The following is an 11074-nucleotide window of genomic DNA, read 5'->3' as shown; positions in this document are numbered from 1 at the left end:
GCACATGTGGATATAATCCACACCGTCCAGCTCTGTGGGTCCCACTGCTGTTCGACATCAACAAGTTCCACAAGCCCCACAATGATGTATGTGTTTTATCTACACGGTCCACTGTTTGGGTGGTGGGGCCCACCATGATGCATGTGTTGTATCCATACCGTCCAACCATTTGTAAGATCATTTTACGGCATGGGAATAATGAGTGAGCCAGATCCAAAGTTCAAGTGGACCCCCACCATTTAAATAGTGGACAGTGACATCCACCGTTCAAACTTCTAAAGGTAACATTAGTTTTCAATTAAGTTGATATTTGGTTTCCACTTCATTTATCTCTATGTTAACTTATGAATAGGTCGGTTCTCAAAAATACATAACGGTGGGCCCGACTTGATGTATATGAGGCCCATTGGTGCTGCCTGTGGACGCGGTCCACTTGATGTATATGAGGCCCACTGGTGCGGCCCATGTGATATGGCCCACTTGATATGTATGAGGCCCATTGGTGCGGCCCGTTGATGCGGTCCACTTGATGTATTTTAGGCCCATTGGTGCGGCCTGTTGATGTATTTGAGGCCCATTAGTGCAGCCCGTTGATGCGGCCTGTTGATGCGGCCCACTTAATGTATTTAAGGCCCACGGGCGAGGCCCATTGTGATGTATTCAAGGCCCATGGGCGTGGCCCAATGTGATGTATATGTGGCCCATGAGTGAAGCCCATGACGATGTATATTAGGCCCTTATGTGGGGTCGTGGGCTCACTTTAGGTTTGGCTTTATGTGGGCCACTCCTTGGGAGCTATGATGGTTAAGTGTCCACATTGATAGGCGATGATGGTTGAATGTCTACATTGTGACATTCCCTTAGGCCTTGTTAGGCCTATTCTCACCGATTCTGAGTATCGAGGTCGATTCTGATTGACGAGGCCGATTTCGAGTAACAATGCCCATTCTGAGTATGTGACAGCATAGCATCATGATACATGCCCATACACATCATTTGCATGTTTGATTATTAGATATGGCTGGCCATTGCATATGGCATGTTGTTCATGGGACTCCCTGATAGGTGGAGTTGCCCCACATGAGTGCACGGTATGCGCAGGATTAATGCATGATTGGACTGTGTGACTCATGCATCTTGTATTATGTGTTGTGATTACTGTACACCCTAGCGACATCAGGGCCGTAGCCTCCACAGGCATATCGTGGATGGCTAAAAGGGACACCAAAAATGTTTGGTTCGAGCATCTGTGCACTTTGGATGTCTGTGGGTGAAAGTCCCTAAACCTTCATGGCTAGGAGACGCCCTAATGTCTAAACCGAGTGGATACATGGGCGACCGAGTGCCGAATACCAGTAGGCCATGTCTCCCACTATGTCGTGGTCAGTTGTGAGGGAGTGTAGCCTTATCCACCAAAGTGAGGGGGCTGTAAGCTGGGTTGAGTTTGACCAGCTCACAAATGAGTCCGCTATCAATGAGCCGGGTAGGTATTGGCACACTACTGGTCATGCGAATAGTGTGGTCTCTTCCACACCTTGGGCTGTACGGCTAGGGAGACGACAGTTAGTGTGGAGTATACTAGACCCTAGTAATGATCCCAGAGATGTACAGTATTGATATGTAAACTTATTGAGTGGGAGTTGCATATTCATTCATTCATTCATTCACTATCCACTCGGGTTAGTGGTGCGCAACTAATTATTGTGTACCTTCATAATAGCAAGGATTTCGGTTGGGCGCGTGACTAACTTGAGATCAGGAGTCTACTACATTGAGTCTGGCTATCCAAATTTAGGTATAGGACTGGTTTGGATAGAAGTCCTTTGTGATGGATCCCATAGCTTGAGATACTACATACTATCATGCCGACTTCACTCCAGCTTGGTCATTTCATTTGCACCGCATATTGCATTGCGTCCTCGGTATCTGATACTTGACTCTTTATGACATTGTATTGAATACTTGGCTTACTATGTCTCCGCATTGCATAGCTGATCTACATTACTTCCTCAGTATTTGCCTCATTATGATCTACATTCCTTACTCCGATATTGAATGATTCATGACTCTATCACCATGTTTCCCCTTACTCTGATTACTTTGATATCGCTTACTTGGTACTTATCTTATGCACACACTTACACCACCCTTTAAGCTTTATATAAGCTTATGCACGATAGATGCGTGCAGGTGATGTTAGGTTGTAGCAGCGTGGAGCTTGGAGCATGTAACTGACTTCTGGTGCTTGATTTTGACATATGTATTTTCCTTTCTTCTTTGTATTCAAATGTTTATATTAGTGAACATGTGATGATGATGTTGCCTTTATGATTTAGGTAAACTTATGGTTATGCTTCTTATGAGATAAACGTACGTTGGAAAATCCTCCTTGTAGGATCCCAGGATCGAAACCTGGCATATGAGTGCTAGGAGTCGAGAATGGGATACTACGGAGGATGTCAGCACCGGATTCGGTGATCAGGATTCCTGTGAATTCGATTTCCAGGTTTGGGGTATGACAGTGATCATATGAATCATGATGGGCCATCGGCCACACTTAGGGTCCAAAGTGAGATCCATACCATCAATCGGTAGGCCCCACTTAGCCCATCATTAAAAACACAATCTAACTGTTCACTCCCCAAGTATAGGGTTGTGATGTATAATAAACACGGTGAGACCGAGGTCGAATCCCAAGGGACTGAAACCTGTACGTAATCTGAAACTAAATAGAATTAGAACTAGAATAAAATGAAATCTAAATCGAGTGTAAATTGAGGAATAATGATGAAATAATTGTCTAAGCCTTAAAGAATTCAGGGGAAGGAAATTAGGGATTCAGAGGATCTACTTGTAGAGATCAGGGAGATCTTATGCCTGTTTCAAGAACTCAACTGGACTTAGAGTCCCATCTTCATCCAGTTGAAGGGTGTAACCATGAAAATCAACTGAACTTCCATTGATATAGTTTTCAAGAAATGAAAGGTATATGAATTAGAATGGATTCCATCACCAAACCATGCTCAGGAGACAAAGTAAACAACAGAATTAAACTAATGAACAACTAATCAGATGATTATGAAGGTTAGGAAGGGTACCGTCTTCTGACCATGCCCATGAGACGATGGTGAACAACAGGGCTTCCTGACGTCATAAACATAAAAAGTAAAGGAACGTGCTCAAGCTATCGCAGACCCATTGTAATTTTAGTCACAAAAGACCATTAAAAACTAAAAACATTCCCTTAATAATCAAACTAATATCAAATTCAGTTCATAAATTAAATTAAAGGCATAAAATAGAGTCTCTCATCTCCTACAAGCTTCACCTCTTAGCCCTAGCTAAGAGGTCTAGCCTAACATGATTGGACCAGATCTCTGGAAAACCATGATTAAAAAAAACTACAAATAAATTAAATAAACAAAACTACTCCCTGTCTCTCTCTCTGCTACTGACGTTCTCAGCCAACTGATCCTGGAAAATTGAATGCCCCTAACTCTCTCTTCTCTCTTCTCTTTATAGTTGTGAAGGACGGTGGATGGGAGCTTTCGCACCATAAAGGCGGTGGAGAAAATCCGGGCATGTGCATAAGGCTTGGCACTGTGTGCCGCGAAACCGCAAACAGCCTTCTTTTTGGAGGGATTTTGAGGACAGTGAACGTCCTGACCTTGGAATCTGACTGCCTGATGGGGTTGAAGGCCCATTTCTCTAGTGTTTGGACGGTTCAGATTGGCCATCCGATGCTCTCTATGGATGCGTAACAACCCAAAAACTCTGGGTTTCTCCGGACTGCGTAAATAGAGCTTGTCGCACGCACGGTAGCTTGCGCTGTGTTGACGGTGGGGCCAATGATCGGGATTTTCTGAGAGATCCAATTCGTTCATTGGATTCTGTACGAAAAACCATTCAAATATGTATAGTTTTGGATTGAGTTTGGTGTGGCCCATTTGATTTATCTTGCTGTAAAGGTTCGGCCATCCATTTCATGTTTTACAACATTCCTCGTGCGTACATGTGATTGGGGCTGAAAGGCGAGCTTGGCGAGGGTCTTGGCCACTCCATGGAGCAATTGGACGGTTCGGATCGTAGAAATTGATGATGATAGTGGCCCACTGGAATCATCCATGCGAACGCTGCCGAAAATGGAAATTTCTATTTTTAAAGGAAGGCTCGGTCAGCCCTCTGTTTGACCGGATTCTCCGTCCGGTGCATCTCTTGTGCACATGTACCCTATGTACATGCAATATACATGTGGGCTCCTCTGTAATGTTCATAACAAATCCGTTCCGTCCATCTCTTTTCTCAGATTATTTTAACAGTTAAGACCAAAATTGAAGCATATCCAGATATCAGGTGGGCCCCAAATCAGGTTTTCAGGGGTTGATCTATCTGTTGGCCCACTTTTACAATGATCCAATGGCTTATTTTTGACATGTATGATTAATTTAGTCCTTAGGCTCTGTATAAAGTTTTAAGCTAATCAGATGGTGGGAACCCTATGATCTTGCATTCTGGACGTCTTTTAGGCCTGTTTAAGATGAGTGGCTGGAATTTCTCTGATCTCTAGCGTGTAAATCCTCGATCTTGGTCTCATGGGGCCTCGTCTAATGCCTTGGTGATGCCTGAGCCTTAAATCCATGCTTTTAGCATCGTTTCCAGTCCACGCTCCTAGATTCACCTTACATCACAAACACAATTAAAATAAACCATTAAGCAGTGTTATGTTCGTAAATCAAGGTAGTAATTGGGGTCTAATATGTAATATTCGACCCTCAACACAACCCCCAACCAGCATCTTGTTAGTCTCGAGTAAAGTATGCAAAAGAATAAGTTGAGAATTACAGGACAATTTCTATAAACTTGAGTGATTTTTGAAAACAATCTAGAACTAGAAGTCTAAGATTCATGATTGTTGGCCTTACTTTCTCCTGGAATCAAGCTCATGGTAAACTTCATAATCAAGTTCAAATATTAATCAATTAATTAAAACAATTCTAAACATTGAGTTCCATGAGTGTATAGTGTAATCTCGGCTTAACACTATTAAGATTCACCAGGATATCATTGGTAACCACAAGAGAATTCATGATAACCTAAACCAAAACTTGATCCATTCTTCCAGCTTTTGATGATTTTCACACTATGTCAGCTTTTTAAGAGTAAAGCCAAGGAGGAGAAACGAATCCTCACCTATAGGGAGCAGACCCATGGTGAAGACTAGTCGCCCAACCCTTTCCAAATATCGACCATGGGGAATTGGATCTACACATATAGGGAGCAAACCTTTGGTGAAGTTTGTTCGCCCAACCCTTTCCGCAGGCAGCTATATTGTAACTGGGTATTTTCTTTTTCTTTCATTCTTCTTATTGAACATGATGGACAAATTACCAGGTTGGTTCCTTCCATGTTTAATGATCACCAAGTTACACTTCAATATCGAACTGAAACCTTAATGTGCAAGCAAGATGTGTCTTGTGAATTCATGACTCAGTCAATGTTTAAAACCTCTAATCATGGATTAACAATTCAAACTTAACTGTGAAATCTAATAGATAACTGAATCCAAGAGTCATAAATTACCAACATCACGTGTCTTCTAATTCTAAATCAAAGATGGTCGTCAAAATCGCATCGAATTTACAAGAAATTCCAGAAAAATTTAAAAATTTTCACAATTTTTGTTCAAGATCAAGAAAACACTGATTAGGCAACCTAATCTCCCACCCCCAACCTAAAATCTACATTGTCCTCAATGTAAAGGAAGTAAGCATGCTGTGCACATGGGACAGTGAAAGTACAAGAGGAGTGATGGAAAGATAGTACCTGGATGAAAGAATCACGAGGCTTTCCAAAGATATCAAAGCAGGTTAGCATAAGAGAGAAACCAACAAAAGCAAACTATTCTAAAATAATGTAGAGAGCAAACTATCCTAGTCCTATGAAAGCGATAAACCCACCTATACCTCCATCAGACTAGGAGATTAATCCTGGTAAACAAGATCAGTCAGAGGTATGGACATGTTCTCTGAATCAAATTTCTCAACAAATGGGTTTAAGCGATGTCCATTTACTTTAAACTCCTTGCCATTGTCGGGATCTCTTATCTTAACAGCCCCATGAGGATAAGTAGTAACAACAATGTAAGGGTCGGTCCAACGAGATCGAAGCTTACCCAGAAAGAGATGTAGTCGAGAGTCATACAAAAGGACTTTCTGACCTGGCGTGAATGTTTTCCGCAGAATATGTTGATCATGAAATACCTTCATCCTATCCTTGTAAATTCTCGAGTTCTTGTATGCGTCATTCCGGATTTCTTCAAGTTCATTCAACTGAAGTTTGCGTGGCGAGCCAGCGTTGTCTAGATTGAAATTTAGATTTTTGATCGTCCAATACACTTTATGTTCCAACTCCACAGGCAAGTGACAAGCCTTCCCATAGACAAGTCTAAAGGGAGACGTTCCAATAGGGGTTTTGAACGCAGTACGGTACACCCATAAGGCATCAGTCAATCAGGTTGACCAATCCTTACAATCAGGGTTAACCGTTTTCTCCAGGATATGCTTGATCTCCCTATTGGAAATCTCAGCTTGTCCACTTGTCTGTGGATGGTATGGGGTACTTATCTTATGAGGGATACCGTATTTCTTCATTAGGCTCTCGAATGATTGATTACAAAAGTGTGAGCCCCCATCACTAATGATGGATCGAGGCATTCTGAATCGTGAAAGGATGTTCTCTTTTAAAAATTTAATGACCGTGCGATGGTCATTTTCTGACAAGGAATCACTTCAACCTATTTAGTGACATAGTTTACAACGAGCAAAATATATAGATTTCCAAAAGATTGGGGGAATGGTCCCATGAAATCAATGCCCCAACAATCAAATGCCTCAATGATAAGAATGGGATTCAAGGGCATCATATTTCGATGGGACAATGCTCAAAAGCTTTGCAAAACTCATGAGTGTCCCTGAACATAGTAGGCCAGTAAAAGCCACACTGCAAAATCTTGGCTGTGGTATTTTTGGCATAGAAGTGACCACCACAGGCCTGTGAATGATAGAAAGAGATGATACTCTGATGCTCAACATCTGGCACACATCTCCTTAAAATTTGATCTGGGCAATATTTAAATAAATATGGATCATCCAAGAAAAAGTTGCGCACCTCGGTGAAAAATTTCTTCTTATCTTGCACAGTCCAATGTGTCGGTATGGAACCTGTGGCAAGATAATTAGCAATATCAGCGAACCAAGGTGAATGGGAGAGTCTGAACAATTGTTAATCAGGGAACATGTCATTGATATGTGTCGTTTCAAGGGAATCAGAGGGATTAAGGTGAGAAAGATGGTCAGCCACTACGTTCTCTACTCCCTTTTTATCTTTTATTTCTAGGTCAAATTCCTGGAGTAGGAGGATCCATCGTATCAAGCGAGGCTTAGCATCATTCTTAGACAGAAAATACTTGAGCGCCGTGTGATCAGTGTAAATAATGATCTTGGATCCGATCAAGTAGGATCGAAATTTGTCCAAAGCGAACACTACGGCCAAGAGTTCCTTTTTCGTAGTCAAGTAGTTCACTTAGGTAGGATTTAGAGTCTTACTCGCATAATGAATAACGTAGGGTTTCTTATCTTTTCTCTGGCCTAGAACAGCCCCAAGAGCATAATCAGACGCGTCGCACATAAGTTCAAAAGGAATGCCCCAGTCGGGTGGTAGTATGATGGGTGCACTAGTCAACATGCCCTTAAGCTTAGTGAAAGCTTCCTGACATGGCTCAGTCCACTCATATGGTGCATCCTTTTGAAGTAGATTACATAAAGGATGAGAGATGAGACTAAAATCCTTTATGAATCTTCTGTAAAACCCAGCGTGTCCTAAGAAGGATCGCACGTCTCGTATGTTCTTGGGTGGAGGTAGGTTAGAGATAAGATCAATTTTTGCCTTATCCACCTCGATTCCTTTGGATGAGATAATATGTCCAAGGATAATTCCCTTATGAACCATGAAATGTCACTTCTCCCAATTAAGTACTAAGTTCTTTTCTTCACATCTTTTCAGCACACATTTAAGACTCTCTAAGCACTTGCTGAAAGATGAACCGAAAACAGAGAAACCGTCCATGAAGACCTCTACATATTTCCCCACCATGTCAGAAAAGATACTCATCATACATCGCTGAAAGGTGGTAGGGGCATTACATAACCCAAATAACATCCTTCTATAGGCAAAGGTGCCGTAGGGACATGTAAATGTGGTCTTTTCATGGTCCTCAGGGGCGATTTCAATCTGATTGTAGCCCGAATACCCATCAAGAAAACAGTAATAGGAATGACCAGCTAGCCTTTCTAAGATTTGATCAATGAAGGGTAAAGGAAAGTGGTCCTTCCTCATGACGGTATTCAGCTTCCTGTAGTCAATGCACATTCTCCAACTAGTAGTAACTCTAGTTGGCATAAGTTCATTATTGGCATTGGCTACGATGGTGATTCCAGACTTCTTAGAAACTACCTGAGTTGGACTCACCCATTGACTATCGGATATGGGGTATATGATACCCACATCCAATAGTTTAAGAACCTCGGCCTTAACCACTTCCCTCATATTTGGATTTAGTCTACATTGTGATTGCCGAGCAGTCTTCGCATTATCCTTAAGATATATGCGGTGAGTATAAATCGAGGGATCGATTCCCTTGAGGTCTGCTATCGTCCATCCAAGGGCTCCCTTATGCTCAATGAGAGTAGATATGAGCATATTCTCCTGTTCTTTCTCCAAATGGGCAGAGATCACCACCGGGTATGTCTCATCTTGACCTAAATATGCATATTTCAAATCAAAGGGCAAAGGTTTTAAGTCAAGCTTCGGTGGCTTGAGGTTAGACGGTAGAGGCACTACATCGATTTGTGGCAATTCTTCAAATTGTGGCCTCCACCGGTTAACTTCATGTACCGGTGCAATATCAAACAAGGCACAAGTCTCCCTAATCATGTCATCATTAAAATCATGGGAGTGGACCAGGCACGTCTCTAGAGGATCAGAGGATAACGTCAAAGGTGTCGTATCTTCCACGAAAGAGTCAATCATGTTAATGTCGTGAAAATCGTCATCATCCTCTAAGTTTCTGCTGTTATTGAAAAAGATGTTTGATTCCAATGTCATATTCCCAAAAGACATGGTCATGACACCATTCCTGCAATTGATAATTGCATTTGAAGTGACAAAGAATGGGCATCCAAGAATGACGGGAATCTGAGTGCTCATGTTATTGATGGGTTCGGTGTCCAGGATGATAAAATCTACAGGGTAGTAAAATCTATCAACTTGGACCAATCATCCTCAATTATCCCTCTTCGTACACGAACAGAGTGATCAGCAAGTTGTAGTGTGGTTAGGGTGAGTTTTAATTCACCTAAACCTAACTGTTTGTATACTGAGTAGGGAATCAGATTGACTTTTGCCCCTAAGTCAAGAAGTGCGTGATCAATTTGATAGTCCCCGATTACACATGATATGGTTGGGCTACCAGGATCTTTGAATTTCTATAGCACGTCTTGCTTTAGGATGGAACTCACTTTCTCAGTCAAGAAGATCTTCTTTTGAATACTCTGCCATCGTTTGGTCATGCATAAGTCTTTTAGGAATTTGGCATATGAAGGTAACTGTTTTACGACATCAAGTAGAGGAATGTTGACTTTCACTTGTTTCAACACCTCTAGGATATCTTGAGAGTTAGAGAGAGGTTTTGGTGTGACCAACTGTTGGGGAAATGGAGCAACTGGCTTTCTAGAAGTTCTGGTTCTAATTTTTGTGGGGCATCACTAGATCCATCATTGTTGTCCTCTTTTGGTTCTTGAGGCTTTTCAGGCCTAACTGGGAGGGTTTTATCAATGATCTTCCCACTCCTAAGAGTGGTGATGGATTTAGCGTGCTCCATTTTATTTGAAGAGCTAGGATTACTTATCTCATATTGTGGTTTAGGATTAGGGAGCGGTTGTGCAGGAAGCATCCCCTTTTCTATAACCATCATATGTGAATCCATCTTTTGCATAAAATCTCGCATTGTCTGGGTCAGCTCTTGCATGGAATTTTAAACCGGTTCTTCTTGAGGTTTTCCCTGATTTGGATTTTGATTGAAGAAACCTTGAGGGGTAGCAGTTTGTCCATTCCTCCAACTGAAGTTTGGATGATTTTTCCAACCAGGATTGTACGTATTAGAGGTTGGTCCATTGAGAGGTCTTTGATAAAGATTTACAACATTGGATTGTTCATTCAACACTTCTCGAAAGGCAGGTATTGTAGGACAATTTTCAGTTGTATGAATGTTGCAATCACAGATGTCGCAAACACTTTCATTAATCTTATCCTTCTTTCCTTCCATGGCCTCAAATTTTCTTATGTGCGTAGTCACTTTATACTTGAGATCATCCTCTTCTTTCAAGAGATACAATCCACCTTTCTCCTTAGATTAAGTCGGCCTAGACGTGGTGTTCGATTTTGGGTAATAGTCCCATGATTGTGTTTTTTCAGCAAGACTATCGAGGTAATCCCATACCTCGTCGACATTTTTATTAATGAATTCTCCATTACACATTGTCTCGACCATTTGGCACATGGAAGATGTCAGTACATCATAGAAAAATTTTGTAATGCGTCACGTTTCAAAGCCATGTTGTGGGCATGAACTGACCAAATCCTTGAACCTTTCCTAACATTGGTAAAATGTTTCATCCTCCTTTTAGGTAAAGTTCATGATTACTTTTCTAAGGGTAATCGTTTTATGATGTGGAAAAAATTTCTTTATAAATTACCTCTGCATATCATTCCATGTGCCAATGGATCTAGGACGCAGTAAATGTAACCACGTCTTAGCCTTCTCCTTCAAGGAAAAAGGAAAGAGTTTTAACCTGACTGTGTCCTCAGACACATTTTGAAAATATAAAGTGGCTATGATCTCATCAAACTCTTTCAAATGTAGATATGGTTCTTCAAATTCAAGCCCATGGAACTTAGGAAGGAGTTGGATAACCCCTGGCTTAATGTCCATATGTCCTGTATTTTCAGGAAAAATCAT

General features: G+C 41.5%; 1 non-coding gene across 1 annotated transcript; it reads left to right on the top strand.

The window, feature by feature from the left end:
- Positions 1 to 10664: 10664 nt before the first annotated feature.
- On the top strand, positions 10665 to 10771 carry LOC131241665 (small nucleolar RNA R71). Its single transcript, XR_009169223.1, has one exon. It is a non-coding gene; the product is annotated as a small nucleolar RNA R71 (small nucleolar RNA).
- Positions 10772 to 11074: the final 303 nt, after the last annotated feature.

Source organism: Magnolia sinica, chromosome 3 (genome assembly GCF_029962835.1).
Source record: "Magnolia sinica isolate HGM2019 chromosome 3, MsV1, whole genome shotgun sequence".
Classification (NCBI taxonomy): domain Eukaryota; kingdom Viridiplantae; phylum Streptophyta; class Magnoliopsida; order Magnoliales; family Magnoliaceae; genus Magnolia; species Magnolia sinica.
The sequence above is the reverse complement of the archived record's forward strand: the minus strand, read 5'-3'. Positions and strand labels throughout refer to the sequence as shown.